Here is a 12,342-nt window from a genome sequence, read left to right as displayed (position 1 = left end):
GAGGAATCGCAGGGTCATATGGTAACTCTCTGTCTGAAGAACGGCCAGACTCTACCAAAGTGGCTGCACCATTTTCCATTCCCACCGGTAGGGCGTGAGGGTTCCAATTTCACCATATCGTTACTAACATTGTTTTTACCTGACTTTTTGTATCTAGCCATGTGAGTGGGTGTGAAGTGATATGTCATTGTGGTTTTGATAGGCTATCTACTTTTTGTGACTAAAATGCTATTGGAATACAGCTCTGCCCATTCTTTTACATATTGTCCAGAGCTCCTTTTTCTGGACACTGTAGACCAGAGTAGTTGTGACAGAGACCACCTGGCCTGCAAAACTTAAACTGTTTACTATCTGGCCCTTTATGGAAAATGTTTTTCTGACCCCTGCTAAATGATACACACACACACACACACACACACACACACACACACCCCTTGGTATATCACAATTAATTCTGTTCCGTTATTTCTTTTTCTTCAATGAGAGTAGTATCCTAGTAAAAAGCAAATATTAATTTTGGACACATGTTCACAATAGAGCTAAATACTTCCCTTTGCCCTGTTACACGCTTACATAGGCCTTAACACCTTTAAAAAAAAAATCTGTTTAACAAGGTCAACAAGATCTTGCCACCATAATGAATCACTATGGAGGACAGAGTTGATTTAAGGTAGGGATGAAAAGCAAAATTATTATATGGATATGTGATTCTTCTTAAAACACATTTAAGCAATTTGTGCTCCGATAAGTTTTCTCCAGGGTCTTATGCTGGAAGTTCAGACAGAAATTTTTCATAGGGAATATAATTAGGAGAACACAGTTTAATGTCATGCTTAATAGTTTCCCAGAATGTTTTGATTAGAAAATTAATCTGCCCATGTTTGTAGATGATAGAACTGTGTAAAGGAGGACAGGAATATTCCTATTAGTGTGAGACACTTCACTAAGGTTCAGTTGAAAGTGTTAGATGTCACTATCAGATCGCACTCCCAGTATTTGAAATAAATAGCAAGAAAGAATTCAGTAAGTATTAAGACTCTTGTAAGATTACAGTTTAATTCCCTTATACTAAAGCACAATTACTAAAGCCCAAACATAATTTGTTGAGTCACTTGGATAATAATTTGTCTGACAATAGCAAATAGTAATGATGTCATTCAAAGCTAAAAATGCATGTAAAATAAGTTGAAAGAATTCTGTGGTGCTCAAGGGAGATTTTCAAATTTTTTTTCTTTAATCTATGTCTCTATCTCATCATCATATATGTTTTTCCCTTTTTAGCCTCGGGTGAACTGCTGTCTTCCAGACACTTTATAAAATCAAATGTACATAAGGCCTGTCTTTATTGAGGTCTGTCTTGAAGGCATTCGTTTTGCATTGTTTGTTTTGTGTTCTAATTCTTTAGCTGAACCCATCTTAATACAATAGACTAAAAATTGTTTTCTCAATTTGCTGTGATTAACATACTGATGTTTCTATTCGATAGTAGAAGGGTAATTAGTTGCATTAGTTAGCAAAGTTAACATCCTTACCTATTTGCTGACAGTTTCTGAAATAGACAGAAACCAAGCTCTGCCCGCACAGCGTCCTGAAACTACGGCCTCTCCATTCGCTGTTGCTAAGTACAGTATCCATTTTCAAATTAATTTATCTTTCGAGGTATCATTGACATATGGCATTGTATTAGTCTCAGATAGACAACATAATGATTAGATATTTGTATATATTGTGAAATGTTCACCACACTTAGTCACCATACACAGTTCCCCCCGATTTTTTTTTCTTTTGATGAGTGTCCTTCTTGAATATCTCTTATCACTTATTTCTCACATCATCTCTCTAAACATTCTTTATCTGCCCTCTGCTCGGGCTTTTCTTTCTCTTCCCATCTCCTTGGCGGTCTCACCTCCGTAGTATGCCTCGAGACAGAAAGCCTGATTCAGTTCCACTTTGTGTGAATAATAAAATTACCATAGGCGTTCAGGCTTACACATTACTAGCTCGCCTCAGTTTACTCATCTGTATAATAAAGAGGTTAAATTGTGTCCCCCAGATATTCCAACTAAGTTGCTCAGAGTTCTAAGCTTCGTATCAATACCTCACGGGCTGCCACAGAAGGTGAGGGAAAAGCATCAGAAATGGTATGTTTCCGGGCCCTCTTCCCAGTGACATTTAAACCAACACTGTTTTTACCTGTTGTATGTATTATTGTCTAATGTGAGATTTCACATGAAACAAAAAAAGAATTCTGCAAAAAAGGAAAAAAGGGTAAACCCTTTTTTAAGTGAAATGGGTCTATATCAGTGTTTTTCAACCTTTTATTTATTATCATCCCCCTTAAAGAGTTATTGCAGACATATTTCCTTATACACCCCCATGAAATTTTAATACCTTAAATATACTATATATTTGTTTATGTGTTGTATATATATATGTATCTACATAAAACACTGATATATATATTAATATATATATTATATATATATAGATATAGATATAGATATATTTATATATATATATATAGATATATATATATTAAAAGAGACCATGTTTTTGCCCTCCCAAAACCAATTTTCATACCTTTGGTATAGGGCACCAAGGGTGGCATCAACCTTCCTCTTATGTTCAAAATGCTCTAATAACCCACTGAATAGCTAAGTGACTTGGAGCTACTTACTTGTTCTCTGAGAATCTTTATTTCCATTTACAAAACAGGAGAAATAATTTGCAAGCATGTTATCAGGGTTAATTGAGGTAACATATATGAAAAAGTCCTGGCAAAGTGCCTGGCATATATTATATGATCAATAAGCGTTAATTTTGGGGCGCCTGGGTGCTGAGTCATTAAGCATCTGCCTTCAGCTCAGGTCTTGGTCCCAGGGTCCTGGGATGGAGCCCCGCATTCAGCTCCCTGCTCCGCGGGAAGCCCGCTTCTCCCTCTCCCACTCCCCCTGCTTGTGTTCCCTCTCTTGCTGTGTCTCTCTCTGTCAAATAAATAAATAAAATCTTTAAAAAATAATAATAATAAGCGTTAATTTTCCTTCCCCTTGAAAGTCCTATCCAGTCTGACACCCTATGAAATCCCAATTCTAACAAAACTGAACCTCTCACAATTCCATTTCCAATTGCCAATGTTCACCAACACCACCACCCTTCTTCAGGATTCCAGGCAGAATTCCTGAAAGTTCTCTTTGACTTTTCCTTCTCTCTGATGAACTACACCCAAGTCAAGGGGATGTAGGGCGAACAGTGACCGACACCCCAAAATCTGGGAAGGAGAAACGAAATAAGTTTACCTCTCTGAGAATCGAACTCATTAAATTAACAGATAATGGGAAGTTGTTGTTGTTGTTGTTGTCTCTGGGTTAGAAGACTGACGACTTCGATGTCAAAAGTATATTAATTAATCCATGTAAAGAAAAATATCCATCAAGAGTTTGGTGGTCAGGATTGGGAAGGAGAAAGAAATGACACTCTCCCACAGACACCTAAAATGCACAAACAAAAGTGAACTCAGCATCTTTCTCTACCTGCCTCTCACACCGTGAGCTCACCTCAGTCAATCGCAACGCAGCTGACCCGGTTATCCAAGCAGAGACCTGCCCCATTTCACATCCAGTCTTTAAATCCTGTCGATTCCTCCTCCTTAATCCCACTCAAATCCATTCTCTCCACACTATTGCCCCGGCCTCAGATCGGGCTCTGCTGCCTGCCCACCCTCCCGCTGAGCCAGCCTTCAGTCTGCTTTCTCAGACTCCACTCTGAGCCCTCCATGCACTCTGCAGGCCGAGGCCACCACACTCTGCAAAGGTTATCCGATCTGCACTCTGAGAAGATGTTGACTTTTCTTCCTGGACAGGAAGAACGGATTTGCATTGTAATAAGCACAGAATTCACTCATTTATTGTCAATGTCAAAATGTTTCTGATTTGCCTTTTACAAATAATTTCTTTGCGAACTTTGTTCCATTTCTCAGTACTATTCTACTATTCCTGTAATAAGGAAGCCTGATTGATAGTTCTGTATTGTTTAAATTACTATGTATTTCCTGTGTTCATGTCCCTAGTTTTAATTTTACTGTAAAATCTCTCCCAAACTCTGCAACTTAGACCTAGATTGCCATCTCTCTTTCTTTCCTTTTCCAATAAATCTTTTCCTTTACCTTAGGTTGTATCTTCATAAATAAGTTTCCAAGGTTTTCCTTTTCTTAAAGGCAAACACTGGAGCCTAATTATCATCTCACCATATGGTTTCTCTTCTCTTCTTTATTCCTCAAAACTATCACGCAGTTCTTCTGCAATTGCTATCGAAATTCATCTGACCTCCTCCCATTATATTTGTACACCTCTAAACTTACCATCTGCTGTTGTCCTTCAGCTGGTTACTAAATCCTGAATTCATTTTAAGGTCTTGCCATTTCTATAACTCTATTCCTCACCTCTCTCAGTTATATGAGTCCCTCAACCTAATTTCCACTTCTTACTAACAGGAAGGAGTGAACTGTTGTAAACAAAATAAAACATCCTCTCTTCATTTACACTGTGACAAGGAAGAGCTGTACCTTACTAATTTCCTGAATAGTGGTCTTGAGCAAGGATGGACTGCTCAGGCAAAAGAAGAAACAAGAAGAGCTATGGACAATGCTGGGAAGACAGTTCGGGGCCCTGCTGAAGTCCTCTGGCCAGATGAACCTTCAGAGCAGTCTAGACCAGAAATTTCTTGGCAGGTAAAACCACAAAACTGTGGCAACCTGTGTCAGCCCTCCATCAAATCTCCGTTAAACCTTAATGTTCAGGCCTGTTCTATTTACTTTGATAACCATGTATTTCTGCCCACATGCTTTTTGAAATTAAGTAGTACTTTTAGTTCTACCAGCCTTACTACAGTGAGGTTTCAGAGGACAGGACCTCATTCGAATTATTTCAGAATGTGAAGCACATAGGCTTTTCCATCTAATGAACGCATAAGACTTCTCGCATCCTGACCATGTCCTCCAAAAGCATCTGTGTCTTTGAGTTCTGTTTTGATAAAGCAGCACCTGATCCCTTCTGTTGTTTTGGTTGATCATAGATGGAATTTTCTCTGCCTCTCTAGATCTGCACTAACTTATGATGACCAGTACCACAAACCGAATTCCAGATGTAGATAAACCCTGCTTTTATATGGCAGTAAGATACCATTTTCATTTGTTTTCAAAATATTAAAATGTGAAAATGTACCCATTACTAGGGAGATGGTTTACCCATCAATGGCCCAGTGGTTCTATTCTATTCAAAATAGAGAACTTCTTATAGTAATATATTGTGTGTAAAAGCATTTTATAAACTGGAAAATACTCTAAAAATGTTATAATTTTCCCTGGCATGTATTTGTTACATGCTATATGGGTGTCATATATATTTCTACTTTCAAAAACATATTTTAAGTATTTATATTACATATTAAAATATTACATATAAATGAAATACATATATATTTTTTAAGGAATAGTTAACATTAGTTTTCATTCCATGGACTATCTAATTGATGCTATGAAGTCAGCTAAAGACATGACAGATGGCAGGAAAACAAGATTTAGCGTTAAACTGTGTCATAAATCATTCATAAGTGAATAATTTATTCTTCAGAGATAATCAGGGTTTGGTATCACAACCTGAGGACTGATAGAAAGCGCAGATTTGAAGACATGTTTGTCGCAACTCTTTCCATTGCAAGTTATGAGTTCTCAACTCCAACTAGCATAAGCACGGAAGGACTTTTTTATTTTCCTACAAAACAGAGGAAAGTACTAAGGAAGTTCACATTATAGAAGGAACTAGATCTCAGAAACTGGATCTGGAGATCAGAATTGGCTACACAATTTACAAAATGAAAAAACAAGATGGCTTTGTTTAAAAATCATTAAGAATTTCAAAATGGCGATAGCAAAGCATGAGACATGCATTAACCCTTCCAAGTTCAGAATCCTGTATGACTGTGCAGGTTGTGTGCCCATAAAGCTAGTTCTGTTAGAGATTCCAGCCAACCAGGACCTCCCTTCTCTCTTTCTCCCTGACATCTCTCACATCTACTGTTCTCTTTCTTTTTTTATGATTTCCTCATTCTGTCCTACTTGTGGTGGCTTAGCCAATCATTCTTCTTTGCTAATTCAAACAAATTAAGTTGAGAGAGAGCTCTGATGGATCACACTGGAGTGAAATGCCTTACTTTGTTGAGGGCAGTCAGCAGGGTGAGGTGGAGTGCTAAAGTGGGATCCTGGGATGCACAGATACATTCAAGCAACAAGGAATTGTGGAGTTCCTCATAGGAAACAATAAAAGTGAGATAGAACAGTATCTTGAGCAGGCAATTTCAAGTAACTGAAATTACCACAAAAACCCACTGGGTTTGGGGCACCTGGGTGGCTCAGTTGGTTAAGCAACCAACTCTTGATTTCAGTTCAGGTCATGATCTCAGGGTTGTGAGATTGAACCCTGTATTGAGCCCCATATTGGGGCTGCTTAAGATTCTTTCTCCCCCTCTCCCTCTGCTCCTCCTCTGCTCTCTAAACAAAAAACAAAAAACCCCCAAACATTGGGTTTGACTTGTCACGCTAACTGGCTGTAGTTTTTTAATCTTTCTGGTCCACAGTTATAAAGATGAAATGAGATGATAATACTACCTTATGGACATTCAATAATTATTAGTCTCTTTTACATTTTCTGATGTTACTGTGGATCCCAGGCATAAAAAATATATTATCATTAATTTGGGATAGCGTTACAACTTTCAAATCTCACACACACACACACACACACACACACACACACACACACACATACAAGACAAACTGCACAGTGATTCTGGCTGGTTCTAAACCTTTCCTGTAAAACCCACATATAGAATGATTGAGAGAAAGCCAAAGAACAAATGGCAGGGCAGATATTAAGAATTCTGTGTGATAATACAAAGACTATGACTCTTTTTTCCAGAGCAGATTTTCATAACTACAGCCAGTGCCCAGTATTTGTAAAGATTTGATCTGTCCTTCAGTCCCCCTCAGTAAAGATGAACGTCCGTAATGACAAACAAACTCTTCCGAAGATTTGGACATATAACAAGAGGAAATTTTACAAATTTACCAGATACAACTTTCCTAAGAATCCTAAGAAGCCCTTTTATGGACATTCCCCAGCTGCCATCACCTAATCAGGTATCCAGACTGTTTTATTTCTAGGTCTTTCTCGTTCAACTTTTGAGCTATATTCCAAAATTTCCCTTATTTTTACATATGAGTATACCTTAACCCATGCATTATTGACAATTTATTGAAGATTAGAAAGAGCTCTCTACACCTTCAGAGAGAAAGGAATTAACTTTAATTTCTAGGAAGAGCTGAACAGGGAATTATAGGCAAGAGAATTGGTAAAAGAAGAACATAAAGGTAGAATCAATGTTTTGCTTTCATTACACAGAGTAACATGGAGAATTGCCCAATCACCAGGATAAACAGTCAGATTTCTAAAAAGCTTACACATTCTGAAAATTATTGAACTACCTTAATCCTCGACCCTGCTTTACTTTTGTTACTATGGACTATACCTTCAGAACTAAATTGGGGAATAAAAAACATTTTAGTCATGGTAGATGATTAGCAGGTTTTTGTGTGTGCATATTTGCAAAATAGAAAATATAATTGAAAATATACTCTAAGGTTTTTTATGTGTACTGATTCATGGAAAATTCTCTGTATATATTTAATTCTTATTTTCTCATGGAGAAAGCATGCTAAGTGTTTAATATACAACCAGTGTTTCTCTCTCTTTCTCCCTCTCTCTCTCTCTCAACTCTGAGGAGTCAAAGTCTTTGTAATGGTCCTGGAAAAGCAATAGCTTCAGGCTGGATTTTCACATGCATTCAGAGAAAGCTGGGACCAAACAAATAGTCTATCTGCCTTAATTACCATGTAAGATCGAACAACAGATGTTCTCCTACATGTGGTTTGCTAATTTATTTCATTTTTTTTGTCCATTTACATGATTCATTCTGAAAATTAGTATTGAGAAAGTGTAATCGAATCTTCTGCTCCTCTTGGTAAACAAAATCTAATTTCAGATGACATTAATATGTCATCTTTCAATACCAAAACTTGCAGAAAAAAATGTGTATTACCAACCACCACCTTACACCATGCACAGATTAAAAACCCACACCCTTCCTTAGGTCCATACAAAAATGCCCAAGTGCACTCTTTTAATGACAGTAGCAGGGAAGCAAACAAACCCAGCTGCTACCACACTATCATGTTAGATTTCACATCTCTAAAAGGTGATTTGATTTTTATCCACAAATTCTGGCAAAATTCAATCACTACCCCCCTCCCATATTCGCATACTCTGGAAGTCTGGAAAATTGCCCACAATTATATTTAAAGCCATAATTTAAATGTGACTAGTTTTGAAAGAAATGAATGACTTCTACTAAAATTACTCAACATCAAGCATGTTCTAGAAAATCTTTTAGATCAGGATCCATTTTTCTATTATGTCTGACTAATACTAGTAGTGCTAAAGTGCCTTGATCCACTTAAGGAGGAAACTGACGTGGTTTTCCATTATATCGTATAGCTGACCATAGGATATTTAAATTGGTTTCAAATTTTAGGTTAATGTTCTTACTGCTGTCCTGTTATTCATCTTAATTCATCTTAGTATTTTATGGTGTTAGACATTACTGTCTGCATAATGATCATAGAAGTTTTAAATGTAGTGCCTCGTTTTTCCTTATTAATGCTGCTACTAAACTTCACTTCCTAAGGAAAAATGATGATATTATATACATATTTAGAAACAGATAATTATATTGTTGAGTGAAACTGCCTTATGTGGTACTTTAATTCTTATGTGGTGTGTAGCTTGATTGTAAGCACCCAGAGAATATGTACTAAGTTTGCCATATTTTTAAATTATAAAAATAAAATAAATATGGTAATAAAAAAATCCAACATTATAGAAGATTATAAAACACCAAGCAAAAATCTCCCATTCTTTACTCCTAGTTTTATTTAGCAGAGATAAACCACATTTAGTCGTTTTAATTTCAAGTTCTTCTGGTCATTACCTCTATATTACTGAATATTATACTTATGCCTTGTTTTCTAAATTTATCAGTACTCAACAGTATCAACCAACTCTATTATGAAAGAAAATTAGCTTAGTTCTACTCCCTCTGCTATCTCCTATGCTCAATTTTTGCTAATCTAACTTTTATTTCTGTGTGATTAGCTACCTTTAATATTATTTACATATAGTCACACAAATATTTTTGCATTTCTAAGCACATAAATGTGCTAATATGGTATATGTTTTAGCTTAATACAGTTTTTCCTGGGTTTTGTTTTCATTTTTGTTTTGCCTAATTCTCCCTCCCTCAATTCAGAAACACAGCCTTTCCCCATTAACAAATGTTTACAATCTATTAAGAATCCTTTGATATTTCTTCATGATTGTATAAACATACACAATATTCATTTTGCTTAACAGGTATAGAGTTTTAGCTCTGCAAGATGAAAAAGTTTTGGAGATCTGTTATATAACAACATGAATATGCTTAACACAAATGAACTGGGTGCTTAAAAATGATTAAAACGGGTAAATTTTGTGTTATGTGTTTTTGCCACAATTAAACTTTTTTTTTAAATACATGATTATAGGAGAGTCCAAAGACGGCAGAAGAGTAGGAGACCTTAATTTCATCTGGTCCCAGGAATTCAGCTAGATAGCTATCTGAATACCTGCAAACTCAACCAGAGATCCAAGAAAAGAATAGGCACAGAGAACCCCCCTCAAAATGAATAAAAATAGTTCAACACCCCAACATATAATAGTGAAACTTAAAAATCTCAGAGACAAAGAGAAAATCTTGAAAGCAACTAAGGACAAGAGGTCTGTAACCTACAAGGGTAGAAACATTAAATTGGCAGCACACCTATCCACAGAGACCTGGCAGGCCAGAAAGGACCCTGCATATTTTCAGACCACAATGCTTTGAAACAGGAACTCTCATATACAGGGTGCTAAATGAGAAAAATATGCAGCCAAGAATAATTTATCCAGCTAGGATGTCGTTCAAAATAGAAGGAGGGATAAAATGCTTCCAGGACAAACAGTAACTTAAAGAATTTGTGATCACCAAACCGGCCCTACAAGAAATATTGAAGATGACCCCCTAAGCAAAGAGAGAGCCCAAAAGTAACATAGACCAGAAAGGAATAGAGACAACATACAGTAACAGTCACTTTACAGGTAATACAATGGCATTAAATTCATATCTTTCAATAGTTACTCTGAATGTAAATGGGATAAATGCCCCAACCAAAAGACACAGGGTATCAAATTGGATAAAAAAACAAGACCCATTGATATGCTGTCTGCAAGAAACTCATTGTAGACCCAGAGACACCTCCAGATTGAAAGTAAGGGGGTGGAAAACCATTTATCATGCTATTGAACATAAAAAAATAAATAAAGCCGGGGTGGCAATCCTTATATGAGACAAATTAGATTTTAAACCAAAGACTGTAATAAGAAATGAGGAAGGACACTATATCATACTTAAAGGGTTTATCCAACAAGAAGATGTAACAATTTTAAGTACTTATGCCCCTAACATGAGATCAGCCAGTTATATAAACCAATTAATAATAATCAAAAAAACACATTGATAATAATACAATAATAGTAGGGAACTTTAACACCCCCTTCACTGCAATGGACAGATCATCTAAGCAGATCAACAAGGAAATAAGGGCATTGAATGACACATTGAACCAGATGGACTTCACAGATATATTCAGAACATTCCATCCTAAAGCAACAGAATGCACATTCTTCTTGAGTGCACATGGAACACTCTACAGAGTAGATCACATACTGGGTCACAAATCAGGTCTCAACCGGTACCAAAAGATTGGGATCATTCCCTGCATATTTTCAGACCACAATGCTTAGAAACTGGAACTCAATCACAAGAGGAAATTTGGAAAGAACCCAAATATTTGGAGGCTAAAGAGCATCTTACTAAAGAATAAATGGGTCAACTAGGAAATTAAAGAAGAATTTTAAAAATTCATGGAAACAAATGAAAATGAAAGCACAACTATTCAAAATCTTTGGGATGCAGCAAAGGCGGTCCTAAGAGGGAAGTATATAGCAATGCAAGCCTTTCTCAAGAAACAAGAAAAGTCTCAAATACACAACCTAACCTTATACCTAAAGGAGCTGGAGAAAGAACAGCAAATAAAGCCTAAACCCAGCAGGAGAAGAGAAATAATAAAGATTAGAACAGAAATCAATGAAATAGAAACCAAAAGAACAGTAGAACAGAACAACAAAACTAGGAGCTGGTTCTTTGAAAGAATTAATATGATTGATAAATCCCTGGCCAGACTTATCAAAAAGAAAAAAGAAAGGACCCAAATAAATAAAATCATGAATGAAAGAGGAGAGATCCCAACCAACAGCAAGGAAATACAAACAATTATAAGAACATATTATGAGCAACTATATGCCAACAAATTAGGCAATCTAGAAGAAATGGATGCATTCCTAGAGATGTATCAACTACCAAAACTGAACCAGAAAGAAATAGAAAACCTGAACAGACCCATAACCAGCAAGGAAATTGAAGTAGTAATCAAAAATCTCCCAACAAACAAGAGCCCAGGGCCAGATGGCTTCCCAGGGGAATTCTACCAAACATTTAAAGAAGAATTAATACTTATTCTTCTGAAGCTGTTTCAAAAAATAGAAATGGGAGGGCCTGGGTGGCTCAGTTGGTTAAGCGACTGCCTTCGGCTCAGGTCATGATCCTTGAGCCCTGGGATCGAGTCGCACATTGGGCTCCCTGCTCAGCAGGGAGTCTGCTTCTCCCTCTGACCTTCTTCCCTCTCATGCTATCTCTCATTCTCTCTCTCAAATAAATAAATAAAATCTTAAAAAAAAATAGAAATGGAAGGAAAACTTCCAAACTCTATCTATGAGGCCAGCATTACCTTGATCCCCAAATCAGAAAAAGACTCCACCGAAAAGGAGAATTACAGACCAATATCCCTGATGAACATGGACACAAAAATTCTCACCAAGTTACTAGCCAAGAGGATCCAACAGTACATTAAAAGGATTATTCACCATGACCAAGTGGGATTTCTTCCTGGGCTACAAGGGTGGTTCAACATTTGCAAATCAATCAATGTAATACATCACATTAATAAAAGAAAGGACAAGAACCATATGATCTTCTCAATAGTTGCAGAAAAAGTATTTGACAAAGTACAGCATCCTTTCTTGATTAAAACTCTTCACA

This window comes from Callorhinus ursinus, unplaced genomic scaffold (assembly GCF_003265705.2).
Source record: "Callorhinus ursinus isolate GAN/ISIS: 27379988/994484 unplaced genomic scaffold, GSC_fseal_2.0 scaffold7, whole genome shotgun sequence".
NCBI classification, from domain to species: Eukaryota; Metazoa; Chordata; class Mammalia; order Carnivora; family Otariidae; genus Callorhinus; species Callorhinus ursinus.
This window is presented reverse-complemented; position numbering follows the sequence as displayed.